The 25,845-nt window shown below is 36.7% G+C and overlaps 1 long non-coding RNA gene across 1 annotated transcript in view; it reads left to right on the forward strand.

Annotated features, from left to right (window-relative positions):
• Positions 1-24,627, forward strand: part of LOC124971367 (uncharacterized) — a 56,655-nt gene extending 32,028 nt beyond the window's left edge. The window contains exons 2-4 of the long non-coding RNA XR_007106329.1: positions 4,507-4,579; positions 21,731-21,797; positions 23,644-24,627. This is a non-coding gene — a long non-coding RNA (uncharacterized LOC124971367). The remainder of the gene's footprint in view (positions 1-4,506; positions 4,580-21,730; positions 21,798-23,643) is intronic.
• The last annotated feature ends 1,218 nt before the right edge of the window (positions 24,628-25,845 follow it).

A 25,845-nucleotide genomic window follows, 5' to 3' on the forward strand; every position in this document is an offset into this window, starting at 1 on the left:
TGTTGGTAGCCTGGAGACAGCTAGAAATCCACCAGGTGCACCCCTGCACATTGCAGGGATAAATATACAACTTCTATGTGCCAGTGCCTGGAGAGAAAAGGTAAGGCTCTATACAAAAGCCACAGAAAGCACTAAAGCTCAGGAGAATTAGCTCTGGAATCATAGTAGAAGAGAGACCATGTTTATCACAGTAATTATAGGGGTTTGAGGGGAGTAAGAAAATTTCCAACAAGAGGATCCATCATGTGATTTATTAAATTTATTTTTTCATACTTTTATTATCGTTGTACATAATGATGGGAATCATTACATATTCGTACATGCACACAAAATAAAAATACAACTTGGTCAATATTTCCATCATGTGATTTTGATAATCAGAGGTAGCAGTCACTCTGGAAGGAGCATGTATGGTGTAGAACTGTGTGTTGTGCTGGAAAAAGTAGGTGGGGATCACACCTGGTGGCCAATGTATATTTAGCAGAGATTTTTCTCTGGTTTATCTCTTGGTCAAAGGGTTGTGAGAAAACAATGAAAGATACCCCAGATCTGTGGTTTTAAAATGTCAGTTCAAGAACCGTGAAATTTAAAAGATGCACTGTAGGGCTTAAGAGGTGTTGTTTAGATGGGGTGCTTTTTAGCATTCTAGGTAACTCATGATAATGTGGAAATATGAATGAATATATGTGACACATTACAGAATTCTGATATATGTGATTTGCTTATTGGATTGTGGGTTGTTGATAGAGTGGTTTGATGGTCAATGCTGAACGATGGTAGTGCTATTAACAGAAAGGGGGATGGTGAAGGAAAAGTGCAAGAGATATCATACTGTATTTTGCAATAATCTTTCTTTGAACCTGATAGAATTTGAGGTTTATTCCATGAACTTTCTATGTCGTTTTCACCCAGGTGCTCATTTTGTTAAATGGCAGTGTGTCACAATAACATGTGAGCTAGGGTAAAAAGATGGAGGGCGGACCCTTTATGAATACTGACTGACACAGAGACTGTCTAGTCATGGGCAGGCACAAACAGACTCTTCAGGGTAAAGATTTTACATCTGGCCCAAAGTCAAGTGTCCTTTAGCTGCTTGGGTGCTGAGAACTTTGAGAGAAAACTATTCCAATTCATTCTTCTAGGACAATATGTATAATAGACTGCAAGGTAACAACTGTGTACAAATAAATTATCACACAAATGTGCATGGAGACTGGATGAGAGGTTCTTAGACCTGTATTGTTTGACCATGTCAGTTTTCCTTAGTGGTTCTCTTTATGCTTTTAAGAAGAGGCCTTTCCAATTTTCAAGAATAGAAGTAAGAATAAATTTTGGCAAGGATGTGGGGGAAAAGGTACACTGATACATTGCTGGAAGGACTGCAAATTGGTGCAACCACTCTGGAAAGAAGTATGGAGATTCCTCAGAAAGCTTGGAATGGAACCACCATTTGACCCAGCTATCCCACTCCTTGGCCTATACCCAAAGGACTTAAAATCAGCATACTACAGAGATACAGCCACATCAATGTTCATAGCAGCTCAATTCACAATAGCTAAGCTATGGAACCAATTCAGGTACCCTTCAACAGATGAATGGATAAAGAAAATGTGGTATATATACACAATGAAATATTACTCGTCCATAAAGAATAATGACTTTATGACATTTGCCAGTAAATGGATGGAACTGGAGACTATCGTGCTAAGTGAAATAAGCCAATCCCAAAAAACCAAAGGTTCAGTATTCTCTCTGATATGCAGATGCTAGCTCACAATAAGTGGGGAGAGGAAAGAATAGAAGTTCACTGGATAAGACAAAGGGGAATGAAGGGAAGGGAGGTGGGATAGGAAATGAATCAGGCATAACTTTCCTATGTTCATATATGAATACACGACCATTGTAACTCCACATCATGTTCAACCACAAAAATGGGAAGTTATACTCCATGTATGATAGATCAAAATACATTATACTGTCATGTATAACTAAAAAGAACAAATAAAAAAAATTTAATAGACCTTTTGCTGGGTGTGGTGGTGCATGTCTGTAATCCCAGTGGCTCAAGAGGCTGAGGCAGGAGGATCACGAGTTCAAAGCAGCTTAGCAAGGTACTATGCAACTCCATGAGACCCTGTCTCTAAATAAAATACAAAAAAGGGCTAGGGTTATAGCTTAGTGGTTAAGTGCCCCTTGGTTAAATCCTTGGTACAAAAAATAATATAGGTCTTGATTTTGTATTATCTTCTTCCCACTCACATATATACATGGGTACAAAATCTCTGAGCTAGGACATATTGCCTAATATCCTAAGTTACTTAACTTTGCAGTGCCTCAGTCTCTTAACCTTTTCCTGTGAGAGAAGCAGTTGAGGAAAATTGGAACTTCTAGGACAGGACACATTGAATCTACTCCTGGCGTCACCACTATAGAATTATGGGACCTAAAAAGACTCCCTAGATTTTTTCCCCTAGTTTTAATCAATTTGGGGAGAATTAAAGGACTTTAAATGAGCTGAATTATCCTATATATTCCTCAGGACTTCTCTCACTATTTCCCTGAGAAGTTCTTCTTTTTTTTTTTTTTTGGTACCGGGAATTGAACTCAGGAGCACTTTACCACTGAGCCACATCCCCAATCCTATTTTGTATTTTATTTAGAGACAGAGTCTCACTGAGTTGTTAGCACCTCACCATTACTGAAGTTAGTTTTGAACTCTCAATCCTCCTGTCTCAACCTCTCGAGCTGCTGGGATTACAGACGTGTGCCACCAACCCCCCGGCTCTGAGAAGTTCTTTATATGTTTCCCATTGTCTATAAAATTTCTGGCCTGTGACCACAGCTCCATTCTTTTTGTGTGGGCTAGAACTTCTGTGGCAAGGTCTGTAAAGAGTGTAAATTAGGTAATAGGGTGTTTTTCTCCCATTCATTTTCTCCAAAGCTTGTTCCTTCATTCTAACCTGTATGATCTACAGTTGTTTGTTGGATCACCACTAGCCCTCATCACCCATTCATGTCAGGCTTCCAGTCTTCTGGATGTATATGCTCTGGGTCCTGAAAAATAATTGATGAGAAGGATATGCTGTGCCTGCAGACAAGGGGAGAAGGTGGACCTAGACAGTGTACTCGAGAAAGCTAGGGAAGATCTATCCCATAGGTTGTAAACAACATGAGGAGGAAAGTTAGAGCTGAAGGCATGAGCAGAGACTGCATTTTAAGATATTTAGTGGTTTGAGACAACTATTGTATAGATTATGGGAATATGTGGTGGTCTACAGAGAAGGGCTATATTCATTAATAATTTAATATCTTTGGTTCTTTCATTCATTCTGCATGCTTTGTTAGATACTATGATTTACCTGCAAGAAAGACAGTCTCTGGTTTCAAGGATATTGACTTGTGAGGAGAGAGAATAGAAAAATTTCAGCACATAGTGACCTCCTAATTCTAAGAATATTAAATAATATTGACTAAATGCTATATATAGTGCCAAGAACGGTTCTAAGTGCTTCCCATGGATTTGCTCATTTTATGCTGATCACGAATCCTATTATTAGTATAAAGAACTCAGGGAGAAAAACAGGGGAAAAATAAATGCATATTACTGTAATATTTCTTTGCAGGGACCTCTCCCTCTACTACAGCCCAATTCCAAAAAAAACTATTTGGGTCCTATATATTAGGCAACTCCTAATCCACTGTCTCTGTGCTCAAACTGTACCCAGAAATATTTGTGGAAGTTTCAACAAGGAGATGTCTGATAGGCCCATGACCCAATCTATAGGCCTCTGGGGGTGAAATTACTATGCATATTTATATTTCAGGCCCTTGTGGTGGCTTCTGTTTCAGGTAAGAAATCACCTAACTAGGACATTTTTCTCTTCTTGGACAAGATGGAGAAGTTACATGGAGATCTAAGTTATAAGTAGGATGTAAGTTTATTTGGACATGGTTAGAGGTATGACTGCTGAAAAAAACTGCTTGGTGATGGGAGTCCCCCAGACTCTTTGAACCCTGAAGACTCCTTAGGGGACCACAAGTAACATCTAGAGGTTTTTGGGAATCATGGAAACAGAAAAGTTGACAAGAAGTCATCACAGAAGTCTTCTTTCCTCGGAAACCCAACAAACTATAGATTCTCTTCCTTGAGTTTGGCTTCCTAAATACCTGTTAGATGCATGCACTTCTCTTTAACTTTCTGTCTATGTAAGAGTTGAATACATTGTCTTCTCTTCTACAGCCTTTCCTTCCTATCATTCATTTTACTGCTGCTAGAGTGATCTTTCTGAGAGCTAAGTAAGATTGTCAGTTCTCCTGATTAGGCTGTCAACTCCTTGCCTCCCAGTCTCCCTAATATGATGAGATGGCTCTTCCTAATCTGCTCAATTTTCAGCCTCTCACCATTTTTCCTTCTCCCTCTTTTCAGACTTGTTCAACAATTATACTTCCCCAAATGGACTACACTCACTGTTGTCACCTCCGGGCCTATTGTGTTCTTTCTTCCAGGAAAACTCAAACCGCCCTGGAATGCTTGACACTTTTCCTGAATACAACAGAACAAGACCAGCAGAAGGAAATGGTGAGTATGACTGAATTTGAACACAGGTAAATTTGCTATAAAGTTGCTGCAATAGACCCAAGGTTTCAGGCCTTAACTAGGATAGTGATCATGTGGATATTAAAGAAGGGCTCACCTCACATATACTTCACAGATAAAACTACAGAAGTTACACTAATTGTATATACTCTTTAATAATCCTGACTCCTTCCCCTGACTGTCTGTAATTCTAGGTTTATTGTGACTATGGATAGGACATACAGACTCATTGTAAACCCATCTCAATGAAATCCAGAAATCCATAATCTATCCCTGATTGATTTCAGAAATGGTGTGCACAGAGAGACCTACTCAGGCTTTACCAGTACCAATCTGATTTTCTGAGCTCATTTTTTCTTAATATTAACTACCCAGGTAGACCCTGATTTTCCATTTTTCCCATATTTATTAGAAGAGATACAATGATGATTTATCTTTTAAAGTAGTTATTCTTAACTTTGCTGTTTGTTGGAATTTACCCACAGATTTTCAGAAAATACTAATGTCTGGATCCCACCTCAGATATACTGATTTAATAGATATGGGGTGTGACATGAGTATAAGAGTTTTTTGAAGCTCTCAGGTTAAAATATGCCTAAAAATTTGAGAACTACTGCTTTAAGGATTTCTACATAATCATGACTGGTAGTAGAGCTTTGAGAGGAAGTGTATTCTGGGAGAAGAGCAGAGCTTTCTCTTTGACAGACCAATGTGTTATTCATGGCATTGATACATTCTCAGTGAATGATCCAGGTGAAAAAGTAAGGTTTTCTGAGGGAACATTGTGCACCTCATCAGTGTAAGACCTTGGATGTCATGAATGAATAGATATTTATATGTAGGGAAATGCCAGATGATTAAATGTGTATTTTAAAGTCTTGAATCAGTATTGGAGATGGACTGAGGTAAGAGATGGAACAAAGAGAAAAGATAAGATGATTCTTTCTAATCTGATAAAATATTATTGAAATAGTCTGGTCAAGGGTGAGGATATGGGAATGTGAATAAACAAGAGAGGTCAGATTATTTGGCAGACCCTGTCTTCATGTCATCACTTACCTATCTGCAGTGGTGACAGAGGTAGAAAAATGAGATGTGACAATAAAGGGAGAAGATGTGCAAGATGTGTTAATGAGTTACTGATCTAGTCATGACCATTGTGAGTAACAGCACTTGCTCCCTGGAAGACAGTGCGGAGGTGGCTAATGATCTGAATTGGCCTGGCATAGGAAGAAAAGCAGAAGCCTCTGTTCCCCCAAACCAAGAACTCTACTGCAAATTCTTTTGTCAGATCTTTCTGTAGCCACAGTGACTACAAGCATAGAACTAGCCATTAATCATGCTCTTTCTTGAAATGACTTCTCATTACCCTTGTGGAGGATGAATTCACCACACATCAAATTGGCTGACAATGCTCTTGGAGAGATGGTCGTCTCTTCTCTAACCTTTTTCTCTGGCCAGGAGACCCCTGATGATTTTCTCCAAAGCCATTGTGAAATACTTGGAGTTTCTTATTGGTTTTCTGTCACCCTCTGTGTCTACTTTTATCATGGAACTTAGATTAAGTACCTGCATAACCTGGTGGCTCTAATCTCTGTAATGTACCTTCAGAGCAATGACAGTGTCTCATTAGCTATTGTATCCTCTTGTCAGGCATAAGGCCTAACAAATTGTACACACAATAAACACTTAATGAATACACTGGTGAACTGGCAGGTCATTCTCCTACCTTCCAGGAACCCACAATTGAAGGATTCAGATCTCTGTATAAGTGAAAAGTATAATCCTGGAGCCATGACCTGCAGTGGGGGAATATTGGAGACATTGATGAATTCCATCTGAATCCTTCATCTATTAGAAAGGATTTGAGCATGACCTCAAGGGCAAGAAACAAGTTGGAAGAGTGAAGGTTTTTCTAGGTGCAGTCTGAATATGGAAGTCTGAATATGGAAATGCATGCTGGGAAGGGTGAAGCTTCCCCTGAAGGTCTAGGAAGATTCTCTTGACATTAATAGAGGAAATAAAGAGAGATGGGTATAACCTATGGCAGTTCCTCTTTAATCTGAGTAAAAGTTCCTCTTTTGCCTCTGCTGTGGCTGTAGTTCAATTCCAGAGGCTAGCAGCATCATGAGATAATGGCAGTGACTCTGAGACAGGGTATTAGGAGATATCTTCTCATTCTTCATTCCTAGCTGTGAGACTCTGGGAAATGACTTAACTTTTCTGTACTTCAGTTTTTTCATATTGAAACTTAGATTATAATTATTCTTTACGGGATCCTTTACAGCTTAAAATCAATTTATTTCTTTAAATCACCCATAATATCCCATAAATTCCAATCATTATTCCTGTTAATTTCAGATATTTTCCATAGGATTTTTATGCTTTTATCCCCATTTTTAGGAAATACTCTCTCATATGTCTGAAAGCTATGCTGCACTATTGAGTGTGTTGAAGACAGAAAAAGAAAGCAAGAAGCTGCTGATGCTGAATCCTAGCCTAGGTCTTCATTGGAAGAGGTTTCTAGAACCCTGCTCTTATTGGAGTTCAGATCCAAAGCATATACTGGGGAAATCCTGTTGTCCTTCCTGGATAAATCCATTCAATTTCAGGCAACATAGTTGCTGTAGCTTGGATTTTAAGGGTCCCCAAAAGGCCCATGTGGTAAATTTCTGGTCCCCAGCGTAGCACTATTGGGAGGTGATAGAAACTTTAGGAGGTGGGGCCTAGTGAGAGGTCCTTAAATCATTCATACCCTCAAAGGGATTGAGGGATGCCAGTGTCTTCCTTTATCTTTTGCTTCCTGGCGTGAGGTAAGTGCTTTTACTCCAGCATGCATTCCTATCTTGCACTGCCTTACCACAAGCCCAAAGAATTAGGGCCAACCAACCATGGACTGGAACTTCCAGAACTGAGCCCAAACTTTTTTTAAGTTAACTAACTTAGGTATTTTGTTTTAGTAATTGAAAGAAGATTAACATAATAGCTGTTAAATTAGCAGTGCAATCTCTGAACTCAAACTCCCAGCTCATTATTTCATAGCTGTATATCCTTGGTCAATTTTATTACTATCCCTGTACTTTAGTTTTATCATGTGTAAAAAGGGGAAAATAATTACACATATTATGTGGGGTTGTTAGAATGATTTAAAGAGTTAATATTTTTTAAAAGTACTTAAAACAGTGTCTGACATATGATAAATGCATATACATGTTCATTTTTAAAATAGAGCAATAACTTTGGAGTTACAACACCTTTTTTGAACTAGGTCTTAAACCTTGTGCATTTATCCCCAGTCCTTTTGATTTTTTTATATTTTATTTATTTAATTTGCCCAGACTAGCTTCAAATTTGAGATCCTTCTATCTCAGTCTCCCAAGTTGCTGGGATTATAGGCATGTGCCACCATGCCTAGCTGGAATCACAGTTCTATACTATGAAATTTTAAAGTAGTAGTAATGTAGGTAATTGGTCAAAGACACTAAGTCTTTGTAAATGAAGAGGAAGAGAAAGGAAGGGAGGAAGGAAGGAAAAGGAAAAGAGAATATGCACCTTTACACAGGGCTAGGCTTCAGGTGCGTTGAGGACAAACATCTGCACAAAAATCAACTCAAAGTGGATCAGAGACTTGGGCACAAGAACAGAGAACATGTGCCTACTAGAAGAAAAAGTAGGCCCAAATCCTCATCATGTTGGCTTAGGACCTGACTTCCTTAATAAGACTCCTAAAGCACAAGAAGTAAAATCAAGAATCATTTAAATGAGATGGATTCAAACTAAAAAGTTTCTTCTCAGTAAAGGAAACAATCAAGAACGTGAAGAAAGAGCCTACAGAATGGGTGAAAAATCTTTACTACATGCACCTCAGATAGAGCACTAAGCTCTAGGATATATAAAGAACTCAATAAAACTTAACCAAAAAAAGCAAATAACCCAATCAATAAATGGGCTAAGGAACTGAACAAACACTTCACAGAAGAAATACAATTGATCGACAAACATGAAAAAATGTTCATCATCTCTAGCATTTAGAGAATGCAAATCAAAATTCCTCTAAGATGTCATCTCACTCCAGTCAGAATGGTGATTATCAAGAATACAAGTAATAATAAGTGTTGGCAAGGATATGGGGAAAAAGATACATTCATACATTGCCAGTGGGATTGAAGATTGGTGCAACCATTCTGGAAAGCAGTACAGAGATTCCTCAGAAAACTTGGATTGGAATCACCATTTGACCCAGCTATTCCACTCCTCAGTTTATACCAAAAGGACTTACTCCTTGTTACCTCCCTTTTCTTTGTATCCATATGTAGTGCCTATTGTGTCCCCAAGAGCTGTTCTAAGTTTCCAGAACACTGCAAAAATCAATAGGGCCATGACCCTGCAATCAGAGTGAGTTAGGAGGTAAATATATGAGGGTTTTATACAGATAATTTCAGGAGATTGTTTGATGTGGCTTAACCTGAGGGGAAGATGGTAGAGCAAAAGGAGGTTAATATCCTAGTATCTAACCCATATAGAAAAAAAAATCCATAGATAGCTATGGCATGAACTAGACCATACTTGCAGGAATAAATAAGAAGGGCCAATCATGCCTATAATCCCAGCAGCTCAGGAGGCTGGGGAAGGAGGATTGTGAATTCAAAGCCAGCCTCAGCAACTTAGCAAGGCCCTAAGTGATTCAGCAAGACTATCTCTAAAAAAATATTTAAAAGGGCTGGGGATGGCTCAGCAGTTAAGCACCTCTGGGTTCAACCCCTGGTACAAAAGAGAGAGAGAGAGAGAGAGAGAGAGAGAGAGAGAGAGAGAGGGGCCAGATCTTTTTTTAAATAGAAATCCAGTAGCTGTGTGAGCCTACAGGATTTGACAGTTCAGATTTTTTTTTTAATGTATTGCTTGGGGAGTTTTTTAAATTTTTTAAAATTTTGTTTTAGTTAGTTATACATGACAGTAGAATGCACCTTGATACACCATATATAATGAAGTATAATTTCTCATTCTTGTGGTTTTTAAGGATATGTGCATAAGGGAAACTTCTGACTGAATGAGGGAATGGTAAGGCCATTAAGAGAAAGAGGGACTTGGTACTGAGAGGAGATTTCCATAAAACTCTGAGAATTTTCCATTCAGGAAATCTATTCGGGCTACCTTGCCCCTAGTGTCTGCATAGTAGAGATTACCTCTTCTAGTCTCTGCTGAATGTCTTATGATTGAGACTTCATACAACATGACCGAAGGTCATCTATGGGAGTGATATCCTCCCAAATGGACACTGTCAGGAAATAGAACTCATTGACCACATGTACAGGTGACTTCTCAGAGGTAAGAACAAGTACACAGAGGTCTATGATCAATGCTTTGTGGAAGATCTTTCCTCTAGCAGATAACCAGAAAGTCCTCAGAATTAGAGTCCATGAAATCTCATGTTAAGCAGATCCATTTCATATAAAGATCATATTAATGTTTCAATTTTTCCTTCTTTATCCATTTTAGAATTAAGTGATCATCCAGAGTAGCTTCAAGAAATAGACACTGGCAAAGTTTGCTCAGTAAGAGTTCATGAGGGACAGCCTCAGTGCCCCTTTTCCTTATAAAAATATTTCATGATATGCTATATGCAGTGGCATATGCCTGCAATCCCAGTGGCTCAGGGGATAAAGCAGGAGGATTGAAGTTCAAAGCCAGCCTCAGCAATTTAGTGAGGCTGTAAGCAACTTAGCAAGACCCTGTCTCAAAAAAGAAAAAAAAAAAAAAAAAAAACAGGCTTGGGAGTGGCACAGTGGTTAAGTTCCTCAGGGTTCAATCCCTGGTACTTCCCCCAAATATTTCATGATAAATCTGAAGTGTTAAAAGCATTTTCATTATTTATTATATAGCTATCACTCTTGAGGACTTTTTATGACTTTAAAACAGGTCTTATGGGGTATGGGCTTCCCTAGGGCAGGCTTTTCTGACTAGAGTGAGGGAGGTTGTTCTAGATTTGATTATTGTATGCCCAGAAGGATTAGTCTAACACTCTCAGGATGTTCTGGAAGCTCCTCTTAACTCTTCTTAGTTATTAAGTCTTTTATCCCCTTACCACAGTTTTAGTGTTCTGCTGTCTTTCTCCTTCCTTATCTATACCTTCTATTGACTACTTTATAAGCATTTAGGTGTCTGCCTGTATGTTAGATGGGAAGGGTCAGATTTTTAATTTCTTAGTTGATGTTATGACTGAGGATTCAGAACTTTTACATTCTTACCCTGTTCCTTCACTTCCCCCATAGGTTGTCAAATGAGCTATAGTCACAAAAGGAAGTAGGATAATTTTATTTACTCCATTTTTGGATGATTCAGTATCTGCTAACTCCAGGATAGTGCTCTAAGTTAAAGTTTAACTTTCAGCCTATCACCTAGGTTCCAGACCTACGTGGCTGTTCTGCCGTTTCCCCCAAAGATGAAAGTAAAGACACACTGTTATGTAGTTTGGACATGAAGGTTTATAAAGGGTTCTCAACTTTGTCCTTCAAGTCATCTGTTATGGTTTGGATTTGGAATGTTCCCCAAAGATCTATGTACTTGAAGGCTTCATCCCCAGTTCAGCAATGTCCAGAGGTGAGGTTTGGGGTGGTGATTTAATCAGGAGGGCTCTAACCTTATCAGTAATCCATCTGATGGGTTAATAATTTGAATGGACTACTGAGAGGAGGTGAAAACTGTAGGAAGGTGGAGCATGGTTACAGGAAGTAGGTCACTGGGGGTATGCTCTTGGGGATATTTATCTTGTCCATGGCCCCTTCCCCCTGCTCTTCTTTGTAGCTGCCATGAACTGAGCAGTTTTCCTCTGCCATGATGTTCTACTTAACAGCAATGAAGTTGTACAACCATGAACTGAAACTTCTGAAACCTGAACCAATACAAACCTTTCCTCCAGCAAGTTGTTTGTGTCAGGCATTTTTGGTCACAGTAATGAAAAGCTGACAAACATATCTTTTACTCCCATTCTATGAGTTCCTAAATCTACTTGTTGGTGCTGACAATAGTGCAAGAAAAAAAAAAGAATAAATCTTTACTATTGTTCTCTTTTTTGTGTACCTGGATTTGTTCCTCATTAGGCCTACAACTTTTTCTTTCTCCCCACATTTGGTTAAGAGGCCAAGGATCCGAGGAAGTAAAGAGCAGCAATAAGAGCTCTTCCCTCCTAAGCCTTCTCCCGTTAGAGGTGGGGTCCTCTGAATTCACCATTATTCCAAATCCTTATTCCTGGTGAAAAATAGAAAGACTGCTGCATGAGAGGTCTGGAGAATTGAGTGAATGTTTTAGGAGTAAAATTAAGTAACTATGAGGCCCATTTTGTGCATGGTGATGTAAACTCTGTAAGGTGATGAACTGATGAAATGGCCACTTTTCTGTCCTCCACAGTTTCATAGTACAAGCAAGGTAGATCCATTCATATACTGATGACTATAAACAAGAGATCCCAATGGTGACTGTACTAATACAAGTCTGGGTTTCACTTACTATTCAAATTCACATCTTCCAAATATAACCTATAAGAACTTGAAAGTGTTTTATACTGAAAATTCACTCTGTAATTGGAAAACCCATTATAGTCAATGAACCAATGAAAATGGTTAAATTGTGGGCAAATTTGGAGGTTAGAGGCTGTAGAGTTCCCTGCGATCATTTTTCAGTGGGTTTTGCTTTGTGCTCCTGTTGTTTAAATATTATCACAATTATCTTTTCATTTCCCTGGGACTTTACCCCTCAAAAGTTCTAGGGTTTTCTCATTCCAGGCACTTAAGTAAGCCATGGTGAACAAGCACAGGGTATTTGGAGCTAATAATAAACATTTGCCATGTTAATACTTTGAAAAATCTCAGAATAGAGCTGAGAGGTTCAGGTAAATTTAAGAGAATGTGCTTGAGAGTTAGAGTGGAGGCAGGGAAGGTTTGCAAAGTCTTCATATCTATATATATAGTGTATCTTGCCACTTATTTATTCTTAATATCTCAACAATATTTTGTATATTTCAATATACAGGTCTTATGCAAGTTTAAAAAAATTATTCCTGTATTGCTCATATTTTGATACTATTATAAAGTGAATATTTTTCAAGTTTTAATTTTGAAATAACTTCAAAGGAAGTTGCAACTAGAGAATAGAGAGGTACCATCTACTCAGTTTCTTAAAATAGTTATACCTTATATAAATTAAGTATAATATTAAAACCAGAAAATAAGCATTAGAACAATGTGTGTATAGTCATTTCATTTATGTGTACTCTGTTACTTGTAGACCACTTTACTGACATATAATTGACATCCAAAATGCTGTACATATTTCAACTATACGCCTGGGAAGTATACACCACTGCAGTCTATGCTATAAGTATTACTAACACCTCCAAAAGTTTCCTACTACCCTGTTTATCTACTTATCTGTTTATTATTTTTGTGACAAGAATACTTAACAAAAGATATACCCTCTTAGCAACTTGATTTTTAGATAGGATCTTGCTACATTGCACAGGCTGGCTTTGAACTTAACCTCTTGCTTCAGTCTTCCAAATAGTTGAGATTACAGTTGTGTGCCACCACACCTGGCCCTCTTAGTAATATTTAAAGTATACAGTATTATTATTGACTATAGTCACCATGCTATACAGTACGTCTCTAGACTTACACATCTTGCATAAGTGAAACTTTAAACCCACCAAATAGCATCCTCCCAATTTCTGCACCCTCACCTAGTAATCACTATACTACTTTCTGCTTCTAGGAGTTTGATTGCTTTAGAAACTTCATATTAATTGGAATCATGCAATATTTATCCTGTGACTGGCTTATTTCACTATCTTGTTGGATGATGCAGTCTCTAGTACTTTTTAGTATGTCTCATTTTTTAGCTTTTATAATGGTTGCTGTAGGTAATACATTATACACACATAACTGGTGGTGTCATTTTACTTTTTAAGGTGAACTACAAATCTTATCTTTTTTGATGTCCTTTTACTTCTGCTGTTTATATCATTATCTTAAATATTTTCTGTATATACATTTGGAACCACCTCAGACAATGTTATAATTTTTGCTTCATCCATCAAATGTAATCTAGAAAACTCAAGAGGAAGAAGAGAGTCTATTGCATTTACCTATTTTGGGCTTTGTCCACTTTTTTTGTCCTTCCTGATATTCTAAGTTTCCCTCTGTTATTATTTTCTCTTTGGAGATATTCTTTAGACATTCTTTTATAGTACATCTACTGGTGGAAATTCTGAGTTCTCATTTTCTTTTTTTTTTTTTTTTTTTTTTTTTGGTGGTACCAGGAATTGAACCCAGGGCCTTGTGCATGCAAAGCAAGCACTCTACCAACTGAGCTATTACCCAGCCCCCCTGAGTTCTCTTTCATCAGAAAATATGTTGCTTCCACCTTCATTCATAAAGGATACTTTAGCTGAATATAGGATTCTGGATTGATAGTTTTTCTTCCAGCACTAGAGAAATGTTGTGCTACTTCCTTCTGGTCTGCATTGTTTTTTTTTGTTTTTGTTTTTGTTTTTTTAATGAGAAATCCATGGCATTCAAGTTGTTTATCTTCAAATGGTAAAGGTGTTATTTCTTTTTCATTGCTTTTAAGATCTTTCCTTTTTCTTTAGTTTTCAGAAGTCTGATTTAGATATTTCTTGGCATGAATTTCTTTGGATTTTTTCCCCCAATTTTGTGTTTTCTCAGTTTCTTGAATCTATAAGTTTATTAATTTTTCATTTTTTCAAGTATGTTTGTAGTTTGTCATTGAAGTTTTTATAACTATTTAAAAATCTTTGGTAATTCTCACTTTCCTGTCATTTTGATATTTTCACCCGTTGTCTTTTTTCATTCAGTTGGAGACATTCCTTCTTCTTGCTATGATGAACAAATTTAGATATAAACATGAACACTCTTGGAATTATGAGATAGTGGAGCTTATTCAAACATTCTTTTAAAGATGGGTTTTCCTGACACCACTCTGGCAGGTAAAGGTGATTGCCACTGCTTTACTGCCAGGCAGGATTGAAGTCCAGATTCCCCACACAGCCTTTGTTGACACCTGAGGGGCCTGCTCCTTGGACTTCTGGATGGTGGGATTTATGGCTTCCTACTATGTCTCCATTTATACCTCCCTGGCTGGGAGGGGTAGGAATGCTTTTATTGCTCCTTATATGGTTTCCACATGGGCAGAGGGGTTGTCTTGTTACTATTACCACTAGAAGGTGGTGAAAATCCCAACTTTCCACTAGGTCAGTTTGGATACACCTCCTAGGGGAGGAGGCAGGGCACCTCATTGTTGACAGTGAATGTAGTACAGGTTCACTATGAAGTCTCTGCTGATACTCTTCTGTAGTAATGAAAATCCCAGCTTTCTGCTTGGCTTTCTCTGACTTGATAACAGCAAAGGTAGGAGTGTACCTCATCACAGCCATTCATCCCTTTCACACAGTCTTTTCTAGCAAGGATGGGGTAACTCCACAATTCTTTCTGGGTTTTAGTTGGAGTAGAACAATTATTATCTGAGAGTTTGCTAACAAGACTGCATTCCCCCTCATATTTTGGCTATAAAGAACAGGCTGTTATTTCTTTCTATTGTTTTCTTTGGGTCCTTTGATGCTTCTGGGTTGCTGGCTTCTTTGTTGCCTCATTTGGGATATGTGAGGCAAAAAGAAAACCCCAGGAACTCACCACATATTGTTCCTTTGGTCCCAAGTTGCCTAGCTAGTCTGACTTTTTCTCCTCACCTTTCAAGAATCTTATTTTATGTCTCCTGCACAGGTCTTTTAATTATATTTAATAAGAAGAATAAGAAAAAGTATGACTACTTTATCTTCCTGGAATTGGAAGTTCAACCTTAGTGTTTCTTTTTTTTTTTTTTTTTTCAGAAACATTAGCTTTTTATTTTTTCTGCAATACACATACTTGTTTACAAAATATACAAAGACTAGAAAACTCAACAATCAGCAAATAATGCAATTGACAACTAACAAAACACATAAACAGGTATTTCATTGAAGAGGGATATAAAATGGCAAATAAGCCTATGAAAAAATACCTAGCATTATTTGTTGTTAGAGAATTTCATACTAAAACCATAGTGGAGATTGCCTTCATTTTATATATATATATATATATATACATATTACATATATATGTATATATATATATATATAATTTTTATTTGCAAAATAAGGTGTTAAAAAACAGTAAAATAAATCTGTTGTTGTATACCATATGATAAATGAGAGAATGAACAATTGCAACAAAAGCATTCCAATCTTCTCTTTGAGACTGACAACAGGACTATTCAAACTATTTTCCTATTACATCATCAAACCTAACATTTATTCAATTTACCACTGAGCTTTATGTCAGGTGTTTTTTTCTTCCAACAACAGCAATAATTACCTTAAGTATAAATGATCTAGATATTTTAATTAAAATGTATAAATGTTCAACATGTGTGAAAAGCAAGCGATAACTATATGCTCTATACATATGTCACACTTTAAATATCAATACACCAATAGGTTTAAAGCAAAATAAGGGGAAAATAAGCATGAGAAATCTGGAGTAGAGCTATTAATATAAAATAAGTTTCAAGAAAAAGTATTTTCAGAGATAAAAAGGAACATTTCATAACCATCATAGAGTAACTTCTTCAAGAAAATATAACAATTCTAAATATGTATGTACCTAATAACAAAATTTCAAATATATGAAGTAAAAATTAATACAACTAGAAAGGCAAATTCACAATTATATTTGGAGATTTCAAGCCCCCTCACCTTGCTGGAAGGAGTAATGATATAGAAGGCTTCCCATCCTTTCACTTTCAGTCTGTGGATTTCTTTACCTATGATCTGAGTCTCTTGGAGACAGCATATTGTTGGGTCTTGTTTTTTTAATCCAATCTGCCATTCTGTGTCTCTTGATTGATGAGTTTAGGCCATTAATGTTCAAGGTTATTATTGACATATTATTTGTGTTCCCAGTCATTTTGGTTTATTTCTAGTTTTTAATTGGAATTAGTTTCTCCTTTGATTGACTATTCCTTTACTGTAATTCCTCTCTTTGCTGGTTTTTACTTTTTTAAATTTCATCTTCATGGAATATTTTGTTAAGAATATTCTGAAGTGCAGGCTGGTTGTGAATTATTTTAATTTTTGGTTATCAGGAAGGTTTTTATTTCATATTCAAATCTGAACCTTAATTTTTCTGGATAGAGGATTCTTGCTTGGCATCCATTTTCTTTCAGAGCTTGGTATATGTTTTTCCAGGACCTCCTAGCTCTGAGGGTCTGGGTTGAGAAATCAGCTGAGATCCTAATTGGTTTCCCCAGATATGTAATCTCATATTTTTCTCTCACAGTCTTTAAATTTTTATCCTTATTCTGTATGCTAGGCATTCTCATTATAATATGCCTTGATGTGGGTCCTTTGTAATTTTGCACATTTGGGGTCCTGTAAGTCTCTTGTATTTGATTTTCCATTTTGTTCTTTACCTTTGGGAAATTTTCTGATATTTCATTGAAAAGATTGTGCAATCCTTTGGTTTGTATCTTCACACCTTCATCTATTCCAATAAATCTTAAATTTGATCTTTTCATGTTATCCCATAATTCTTGGAAGTTCTGTTCATACTTTAACATCTTCTCTTTGTGGTCAACTCTGTTTTCAAGATTATATATTTTGTCTTCATTGTGTGAGGTTCTGTCTTCCAAGTAGTCTAGACTGTTAGTGATACTTTCTATTGAATTTTTAATTTGGTTTATTGTTCCCTTCATTTCAAGGATTTATGTTTTTTTTTTCAGAATCTCTATTTCTTTATTGAAGTGATCTTTTGCTACCTGTATTTGCTCTCTTACATCATTCTTTACTTCACAGATCAGTTTAACTATGTGCATTCTAAACTCCTCTGACATTTCTTCCACTGTGATATTGATGGATTCTGTTATTGGAATATCCTGGTTTGCTTGGGGCAGTTTGTTTCCTTGTTTTTTTTCATGTTGTTTATGTGTCTACCCATCTAACAGTATGGATCTGAGGCAGTAGACTTTCTACCCTGTGGACTTATGGTGTCCCTGAAGGTTTCCAGTACCTCACTGTTTAGGGGGAGACAAATAATAACAACAATTAATGCAAACAATTTACAGCATTAAACAAAACAGTTCCTACTAAGATGTCTAAAACATTAATTATCACAATAAACAGAAATTATATGATCAGTTATGCCTATAATAAAAAGAACGAGTTTGCAAAAGGGTTTACATTTTCAAATGGCGGACAGGGAGAGAACAGAAGTGATGTAGGATGTGATGATTATGAGGGAGGAGGAGAGAAGACAGGAGTAAAAGCTTAAAGGAAGAGTGAAAAAGAGAACAACTGAGATTGTCTATTAGCAGAAGAAAAGAGAGAATCAAGAGAAACAGATAGTAGGAGAAAAAATATACATAAAGCAAAAATTCAAATTAAAAAAATTAAAAATTAAAGAATACAAAACAAAACAAATATACTAATCAAACATCCTAGTTCATAAAAAACTAATCCATGTAAAATAATTGGCTTCAAAAATGCTACAGTTGAAGAGAAAGAAACAAAAAAGAAAACTGTATAAATGTTCATGTTATCATTAACATCACAGTTGAACAATAAAAAAGAATTTTAAAATATCTTGATGAAAAGCTAAATAATTATTTCCCTTGGAGTTCAAAATATTCTCAGCTTCTCTTCCCAGCAATTTCAGATGGGGTCTTCTGGATGGTGATGCTCCATGCTCTGGATTGCTGGAGTGAGAGAGGTCATCCCATAGGTGGTGTTCCTGGAGGCAGGGTTTAGGCTTAGGTGGGCTCCAGGCTCCTTGCTGAATGCCACTTGGTCTGGAGGTTTTAAATCAGCACACCTCCAGCGACCAGTACTTGTTGATCCTTGCTGGAGGTCTATACCCCAGGGCTCCCCTGGGTTATACGCATGTGGTGGGGGAGTCAGTTCTTAGTCCCCTATGTCACCTGCAGACCCCACATTTCCCAGTCTCAGGTTCAGTCTCTAAACAATTTCTCCCACCCCCACTCTTCCAAGTTCCTGGCCAGATGTGTCTCTCCTAGCCAGTCCTGCAAGTATCTGGATTAGAATGGGAGGGATAAAGCCAGGTGGGTTTCTGCAACCAGTTGTCCCTTGTGTAAACCTCTCTCCATGTTCGATTTTCTTCTGGTCACTTAAGCACACTCTGTGTCATGCAGCATGTGTTTGCTGGGCCTGTATTTGGGGCCAAAGTTGGGTTTGCCAGGAATCAGCTTTCTCAGTTGCCAGCTCCTGGCTACAGCTTCAGAATGGTTCCTTCCTTTGTCCTCTGCACACCACCTGAAGAGATGGTGCCTTCTTTCCCCACACTTGACTATCATGCAGCCCGTCCTTCAGGTTTGTTGCATAATGTCCTTGGTCTCTAAACACTCCATACCCAGACATGCCTCAGGCCTCCCAAAAATGTGGGTTCCTTTAATTCCCTTATCCCTCTACTATGCTCACAGAGGAACCTCTACGACTAGAGCTTCCAACCTGACTATGGCAGCAGCTGTGCCACTGGGGATTTTTTCCTTATTTTATTATATCCAACCACCCATGTTCCCAATCTGCTTTGAATGTCCAGTTTTAGTTTCCAGTAAAGTACCCCCACTTTTTTTGTTCACCCACTTTGTGGATGAGCTGCCCGTTGCTTTCTTGGTTTCACAACATAGGGACACGGGGAACATGACTACCTGTATTATGCCATCTTCTATTCCTAGTATGTCTTATGTTGATAATTTTGTTTACCACTTTCTCCAGTCTGGCTCTCAGACTTTTAGCCTTTACTCCACAGGAAGTATCCCTTTGGAGAGAACATTTATCTTATCAGTTCTTTCATTCTATTTGTTCATGGTGAAGAAATAGTAGATGCAAAGGCTCCAAAAAGATGGGAAAATCTGCCAATCAAAAATAGTTCAGATTAGAAATATCAGTTAACAATTGGCAAGGTGTGCATGGTTTGGGTCCACCTTACTTCTCTTACTGAGGGCTTTGAGTTACATCTGGATGACTCAAGATTATTTGTCCACAGTATAGAAGATAGCAAGTGACTAGAGCCTCAGAGTCTAAGTGGTGGGACATTAAATAGATAAGAGATGGTACTAAGTAAGCCTGATCAGAAATTGTCTGCTAATTGATTTATGAAATTTAAGGCAAAGGAGTCCAATTTCAGTGAATGGGAAAGGTTAGTGCCCTTACTAGAGGGGGAACTCTGGGATTCCATCAAGTCTTTGGTGGGGTAGAACGTGATTCCTTAAATTTACTTTATTATTTCAGTAATACTATAATATTTGAACTTATTTATAAGGTGGCATTGCCCTTGTCATTTCAAATTTTAATGCTAAGTTAAACCTTGATAGTCTATAATGAAGAGCTCATTATCAAAGCTGCATATGTATAAGCTTCCTGCCTGTCACTATAATGTGCTTTTGCAGAGCCTCTAAGAATCCTATTATGTCTTGAACATAATTTCAGGTATTCATACCAGAAATCTAGGTGATAATTTTTATCCAGTATGAGTATTTTTATTCAGTTTTGGAATGTAGTGATATGTGTAAAAAACAAAGCTGATCAACATGCAGGCCTTGTTCCAAAGGTTACACCTGGTTAATGCAGTGTGCATGCATAGGAACCTGTAGTTTGCAATAGTATACAGACTTTGAATTGACATAGTAAGGATGACCTCTTTTCAAGAAGTACCTCACTGCCTACTTTGGAGTGACAATGAATGCTACCTTATAAAACAAAAATAAAAGTTCCATCTCATCATGTAAATCATGCACAAAAATAAAAGCCACTTCTTTCTGAAGACTTTGCACCTAATTTATCTGAAGATATTTCTACAATAATGTTGCAATGAGCTCTCTTTTGGCTACCCTATTTTGTATTTCATTTAGAGACAGGGTCTCACTAAGTTACTTAGGACCGTGTTAAGTTGCTGAGGCTGGCTTTGAACTCACAATCCTTCTGTCTCAACCTCCTGAGCCACTAGGATTATAGGCATGCGCCAACATGCCCAGCTATTCCACAATATTCTGTTATAGAAGCACAAAATGAACTAAGACAGTGAGCATTTTCTGACTTTCTGACTTTCACTTCCTTAGTCAGCATCTGCCACCATTCATGACTGTGTGCCCACTAATGTGTCATGTACTCTGATTTGGGCAGAATATATAGAAAGAAGTCATATAACCAAGGTCCTGAAACAGTCCTGTGTGATAGGAATGTTTTAGTATTTATTAGAGCATTTAGAGATATGTGCAGCACATGAACACACTTGGATCACATGGCAAGTACAGTGTGATGACAGGCCAGGATATGGGAATACATAGAGCAAGACTGGGAGAAATTGGCAGTAGACTACAGAGATAGGATCATATTGTCAGTAGGGATGTGTAAAGCTTTTATCCTTTCATTACTGTCTTTCATTCAACTTCCCTGTCCATCCATCCATCCATCCACCCACCCATCATTTTCTATCATGTTTTACTAAATGACTGCCTGCTATGTGTTAATCACTGTGCCAGGCAATGTAATCAAGTATGAAAACATTAGTCTGAGTCTCTGCCCTGTGACTAATTATGACAGCCTTTATTGTTACTGTCACCCCAACTCTCTTTTCTCAGTTCAGACATTTACTTTGTATAATTTACAGTTGGCAAGCAGTGTAGAATGATTTCAGGATCATAAAGTAAAAGATTTATTTTTAGTCCATTTGGTCATGTAACATTTCTAAATACTAATTTTTCTCACCTGTGAGCCTCACCAATTTTTTAGGAAACCTCTAACATGGTAGTAAACAACAAAAATATGTATGAAGTTTTATGGGGCTGGAGTTATAGCTCAAAGGTAGAGTGCTTGTCTGGCATGTGTGATGCAATGGGCTTGATTCTTAGCACCACATATAAATAAATAAATAAATAAATAAATAAATAAATAAAAAGATTTATTGACAACAAAAGATTTAAATATATGTATGCAGTTTACTTTGAATAGACAAGTAGTCCAGCATTATTCAAGGCCTGATGGTGGAAAAATGATTATTACTCTTTTATGACTAGATCTGAGAATGTGCTGAGGATGTGTTGTGATCCAGAAAAGTCAGCTGGAGTCAGACCTATGGTGCTTGTAAGTATAGTATATTGCAGCTATTTTTGTAGACACTGAGGTTTTTAAAAAAATTAATAGACTATTATTTTTAGAGTAACTATAGATTTGTAGAAAAATTAAGCAGAAAGTACAGAGTGCTCATTCCCCTCCTTTATTTGTCCCTAAAATTTTTCCCTTGGGATAAAATATACATGAAAAAAATGAACATTTTAACTGTTTTAAATGTACAGCTTAATAGAATTAAGTACATTTAAATCATCGTGCAACCATTACCACCATCCATCTCCAGAAATTTCCCATCATCCCAAGCTGAAGCTCTTTACCCATTAAATAGTAACGTCCCTTTTTCACTTCCCAATAGCCCCTGGTAAATATGATTCTGCTTTTGGTCTCTGTGAATTTGACAATTCGAAGTGTATTAGTGAGCTCTAGTTTCCATAACAAAGTTCCATAGATAGGATGACTTAAACAACAGAAATCAATTTTCACTATCCTAGAGCCTGGAAATGTGAAATCAGGGTACCAGCATGGTCAGGTTCTGGTGATGGCTCCCTTTTTGCTTGCAGGTAGCCACCTTCTTGCTGTGTACTCACCTGACCTTTCCTAGGCTCATGGAAGAGAAAGAAAGCAAGCTGTCCATGATCTCCTCTTATAAGGGAACTAATCCTATAGATTAAGATGCCACCCTTATGATATCATTAAAACTTAATCGCCTCCTAAAAAACTTGTCTCCAAATATCATCACATTGAAGGTTAGGGCTTCGATGTGTGTATTTTGGGGGAATAGTTCAGTACTCAGTGTCTTATAAAATTGAAATCATACAATATTTGTCCTTTTGTTATGAGCTTATTTTGGTCAAGATAATATCATCAAGGTTCATCAATGTTGTAAGAAGTATCCCAATTTTCTCCCTTTTAAGACTGAATACTTTTCTATACATATATAGTTTATTCATTCACCTATTGATGGACAATTAGAATGTTTCCATCTTTTGACTATTATGAATAATGCTGTTGTAAACATGAGACTACAGATATTTACTTGAGTCACTGTTTTCAATTCTTTTGGGTCTATACTAGCAGTGGAATTGCTGAATCATAGAGTAATTCTATGTGGTTTTTTTTTTTTAAAGAAACTACCATACTGTTTTCTTCAATGACTGTACCACTTTAAATCAAACCAGTAATATACAAGGGTTCCAATATCTTCACATCCTCACCAATCCTAGAAGTATAGAGCTTCATTTCATATGCCTATTGTCCATTTGTGTATCTTATTTGGAGAAACATCTATTCAAGTTCTTTACCCATTTCTAAATTGGGTTGTTTGTATTTTTGTTCATTTATAGAAGTTTTAAAATATATTCTGGATATTAATCTCTTATCATACGCTGGGGTCTGAATGTTTTTGTACCCTCAAAATTCACATGTTGAAATCTTAACCTACAAGGTGTTGGTATTAAGAGATGAGACCTTTGGGAGATGATTAAATTATGGGAGCACAGCCCACACGAGTGGAATTAGTGCCCTTATTAAAGAGGCCTAAGAGAGCTTGTTTACCTTTTGACATGTAAAAAACACAGCACAAAGGATATCTATAATAAAGTGAGATTTCACTAGACACTGAATCTGCTAGAAACTTGTTCTTAGACTTTTCAGCCTACAAAACTATGATAAATAATTTTCTATTATTTATAAGCTACCCAGGTTATGGTATTTTTGTTATAGTAGCCAAAGCAGATATCATATATAAGATTTGTAAATATTTTCCCTCATTATGTGAGATTATTTTATACATTTGTTAGTGTCCTTTGATGTATAAAAGTTTTTTTTAATAATGTCAGATTCATCTTTTTCTCTTTAGTTGCCCATGCTTTTGGTGTCAAGTCCAAGAAGTCATCACCAAATCCAGTGTCACAAAATTTCCAGTTTTCTTTTAAGAACTGTATAACTATTCATACATTTCTGTCTTTGATCCATTTTGAGTACATTTTTATATATGGAATATGGTAAGGGTCCAATGTCTGTCTTTTCCATGTAGATATCAGTTATCCCAGCACCATTTGTTGAATAATGTCCACTGACTATGCATAGTCATGGCACCCTTGTCGAAAATCATTTGTCTATATAAACAAGGGTTTATTTCTGGGATCTCTACTCTATTCCATTGGTTTATGTTAGTCAGATTTCCATCCCTGTAACAAAGTACCTGATGTAAATCACTTATAAGGAAGAAAGACTCATTTTGGCTCATGGTTTCAAAGGTTTCAGTCCATGGTCAGCTGGATCCATTGCTTTTGGATCTGTGTCAAGGCAGAACAATATGGTGGGAGTGCATGATGGGCCACTTCATGGCAGCCAGGAATCATAAGAGAGACCCAGGAAGGGGCCTGATCTCAATATCCTCTTCAATGATCGAACTTCTTCCCAGTAGACCCCACGTCTTAAAGTTTCCATAACTATCCAGTAGCTCCACAGGCTGGCAGCTAAGTCATTAGCATAATGGCCTGTGGAAGACAGTTAGGATCCAAGCCATAACAGTGTATATATGGTTTTATGGTAGTATCACACAGTTTTGATTACCATACTTTGTGGTGGTTAGTTTTGAAATCAGGACGTGTAAGCCTTCCAACTTGGTTCTATTTCAAGATTTTTTTGACTATCTGGGGTCTCTTGAGAGAGCCTGTGAATTTTTCTATTTTTGCAAAATCTCATCTTTGAGATTTTGATAAGGATTTCATTGAACATGTAGATAGTTTGGAAGTGACATCTTAACAATATTAAGTCTTCCAATTCATGAACACAGGATGCTTTCCATTTGTATGTCTTCTTTAACTTTTTTCTACGGTGTTTTATACTTTTCAGTGTATAAAACTTTTGTTCTTATGAAGTTACTCCTAAGTATTTTATCAATTTTGATACTATTATAAATGGTGTTTTTCATTTCCTTTTCAGATTGTTCATCATAATGATATAGAAATGCAAATAATATTATATTATATATTATATTATAATATTATATTATATATATTATATATATATATAAATTATATATCCTAGAAATTTTCTGAATTGGTTTTAGTAAGTCTTTTTTGTGTGTGGATACATTAGGGTTTTCTACAGATAAGGTCATATTATCTGCACAAAGAAATAATTTTACTTCTTCTTTTTCAGTTTAGATCCCAGTTAATTCTTTTTCTTGCCTAATGGTTCTGGTTAGAACATCCAATACTATGTTGAGTGGAATCAGTAAAAGTTGGCATCCTTATCTTCTTCCTGATCTTTTAGGGAAGTTTTCAGTCTTTTTTTTTTTTTTTTTTTTTTTTTTTTTTGCAGTGCTGGGGATCGAACTCAGGGCCTTGTGCTTGTAAGGCAAGCACTCTACCAACTGAGCTAGCTCCCCAGCCCAAGTTTTCAGTCTTTTACCACTGAGTATGATGTTAGCTGTAGGTTCCCCTATTAACATTTTTTTAAAATTAATGGAACAATATTGATACATTATTATTAACTACAGTCCATAGTTAACACTAGGTTTCAATCTTTGACTTATACATTTCATGAGTTTTCACAAATGTATAACATGTATCCAACATTACAATATCATGCAGAATAGTTTCGCTGACCTAAAATCCCTAATGTCCCACCCACCCATCCCTCTCTTCTACCCTGAAACCCCTGACAACCAATGATCTTTTGAATATCTCTATATTTTGCCTTTCTAGAATGTTATATAGTTGAACTCATACAGTATGTAGTTTTTTCAGATGTGTTTCACTTGTCAATGTTCATTTAAGCTTCTTTAATGTCATTTTGTGCTTCATGGCAAATTTCCTTTTATTGCTGAATAATATCCATTATATGAATGTACCACAGTTTATCCATTCACCTACTGAAAGGACATTTTGGTTGTTTCCACATTTTGACAACTATGAATAAAGCTAATTGTAAACATTTATGTGCAGGTTTTTGTGGGGACATATGTTTTTAACTCATTTGGGTAAATATTAAAGAGTATGATTAATGAATCATGTCATACAAATAGGTTTCGATTTCTATGAAACAACCA

This window comes from Sciurus carolinensis, chromosome X (assembly GCF_902686445.1).
Source record: "Sciurus carolinensis chromosome X, mSciCar1.2, whole genome shotgun sequence".
NCBI classification, from domain to species: domain Eukaryota; kingdom Metazoa; phylum Chordata; class Mammalia; order Rodentia; family Sciuridae; genus Sciurus; species Sciurus carolinensis.